The sequence below is a fragment of the Entelurus aequoreus genome, linkage group LG20 (assembly GCF_033978785.1).
Source record: "Entelurus aequoreus isolate RoL-2023_Sb linkage group LG20, RoL_Eaeq_v1.1, whole genome shotgun sequence".
Classification (NCBI taxonomy): Eukaryota; Metazoa; Chordata; class Actinopteri; order Syngnathiformes; family Syngnathidae; genus Entelurus; species Entelurus aequoreus.
Genome location: NC_084750.1, coordinates 51,527,065 through 51,529,449, shown reverse-complemented (window position 1 = coordinate 51,529,449; position 2,385 = coordinate 51,527,065). Strand labels below are relative to the sequence as shown.

At 40.8% G+C, this 2,385-nt stretch overlaps 1 non-coding gene across 1 annotated transcript; it reads right to left on the bottom strand.

The window, feature by feature from the left end:
• Positions 1 to 634: 634 nt before the first annotated feature.
• On the bottom strand, positions 635 to 747 carry trnal-caa (transfer RNA leucine (anticodon CAA)). Its single transcript has 2 exons — positions 710 to 747; positions 635 to 680 (listed from the first exon to the last, which is right to left on the bottom strand). It is a non-coding gene; the product is annotated as a tRNA-Leu (tRNA).
• Between the last annotated feature and the right edge of the window lie 1,638 nt (positions 748 to 2,385).

Genomic DNA, 2,385 nt, shown 5'->3' with positions numbered 1-2,385 from the left:
CATTTATATATTAAAATGCTACTGTCAGAAAAAGGAATTGAACGCAGACCAGAATCCCCATTGTTTGACAGAAAGTATCACACCTAAATTCAGGTCCAGTTGAAGCGAACTCTGGTGCATTTGCTGCCCTACCAATGTCAGGTATCTTTATTGGAAAGAAATCTTGGAAACATTCTTGCCTCGCCTCATCAACCTTTGATTGCCCATAATGATGAAATCTGGAGAACCCTGATCTAGAGCCCCAATCAAAGACTCCTACATAATTTCTTTGAACTTGCATAAGTCCCTGCAACCAATGACGAATCAAAACAAAGAACCTACCCATATGTTCAATGTCAATAATCTTTAAAGAAACAAATGACTGGCACAGCTATTGCAGTATTTAAAGTGTCTTGTCAGAAGTAGGATTTGAACCCACGTCTCCATTTGATAGAGCTTGAGTGACACACTAAAATCAGCATTTGCTGACCAATGTTCGGAATCCTCTCCTGGGATATGTAACTACAGAATTTAAAATTCCTCGTCAGGAGTGGGATTTGAACCCACAAAATCAAAGTCTTCTTGCAAAAATTCCCTGTATTGTAGAACGTATTCCGGAAAATCAGCTACTGAGACCAATGTACGAAAAAGTTGCTGTCAGGAGTGGGATTTGAACCCACGCCTCTATGTAGAGACCAGAACACCCAATGTTCCAAGGAAGGAGTCGCACCTTGAGTCTGGCGCCTTGGACCGCTCGGCCATCCTGACCTTGTCACTATCAGGTATTGTCAGAAGCAGAAAATATTTGCCTCAAATTGTAGCATTCGTTTTCTATGTGCAGTTCAGACGTTACTAAAACAGCATCAAGACAATGACTGCACCCTTTTGAGTGGAAATATGCTCTGTAAATAAAGCACAATTTAAATGTTGCCAGTCATATAAAATAAAACACAAATAGATGACTCCGCCTTTCTTTTTGTCAAAGCGATGAAGCTGGAGACCATTGATCTAGAGCCTTAATCAAAACCTCCTTCTTCATTTCTTTGAACATAAACTTGCATAACTCCCAGCCGCCAAAGACGTATCTGAAGAAATGAGCTACGCATATGTTCGACGTCAATAATCCTAACAGAAACAAATGTCTGACAAAGTCATTGTAGTATTTCAAAGGTCTTGTCAGGAGTGGCATTTAAACCCACGCCTCCATTTGGGGAGCAGAAGCCCCATTTCATTTACCAAAAGACTAACATCTTGAGGCCAGCACCTTGGACCACTCAGCCAAAGACCATTCTTCCACTCTTATTGCTATTAGGGTGTGTTCACCTTGTCCAATTAGGTTCAGTTAAAACAAACTGGTGCATTTGCACGACTCATAAAGTTTGTTTGGCTCACACTGCTGAACCCTGGACTTTGTGTGGGTGACGTCTGGTGTGGTATGCCTCAATCAAGGCAACAGAAGAATTGATCATGATTAGCAAAGCCTAACAAAATGTTGAGTGAAAATCACCAAAAGATAATGAAATAGCTCAACACACCTGGATCTTTTCTTCAAAGGGGAAGTCGTCAGAAATGCCATCACCTTGCAGTACATCTATGTTTCCGTGTAAAACTGTAGACCTCCGGGTGTCATTACTGTTTTGGACCATTGGTTTTTTTGGGTTTGGTATTTCTTTCTGTCCAGCAATTGTTTTTGCATCAACTTCCTGTTCTTGTACGTTTTGCAGTAGCTTTAACTTGGCTTCTGAGCGCTGGTCTCCTCACTTGTTTTTGGTTGGCATTTACTTGGTTCACCTGTTCTTAATTGCCAATCAGTGGGGTTTTCTTTTGCCAGTGTATTTTTACAGACTACGATGATTAATTATACTGCTTGTTGTATTTTTGTGTAGTGCTCTTTGCATTTCTGCCTCTTCTCGTCAGCCTTTGATTCACCCAGAGTGATGAAAAATAGAGACCCTTGATCGGGAGCCTTAATTAAAGCCTCCTTCATACCGGTAATTTCTTTGAATGCAAACTCGCATAACTTCCTGCAGCCAAAGACGCATCCAAAGAAATGAGTCACCCATATGTTCAACGTCAATAATCCTAAAAGAAACATAACTCCTAAAGTATTTTAAAAAAATAACAACTAGTCAGGAGTGGGATTTGAACCCACGCCTCCCTTCGGAGACCAGAAGTCCCATTTCACTCGGCCATCCTGACACATTGACTATGACCCGTAGAGCCCTAGTCAAAACATTCTTTATGGTTTCGTTCAACACGTACCTGCCAAAGTCTCCACATAACAGATTGAATCACATGAAATTAATTACTCACGTGTATATATTAAAAAGTTTTTGTCAGGAGGAGGATTTGAACACAGGACTCCCTTTGCAGACCAGAAGTCTTGATACACTGCTGACAGATGAA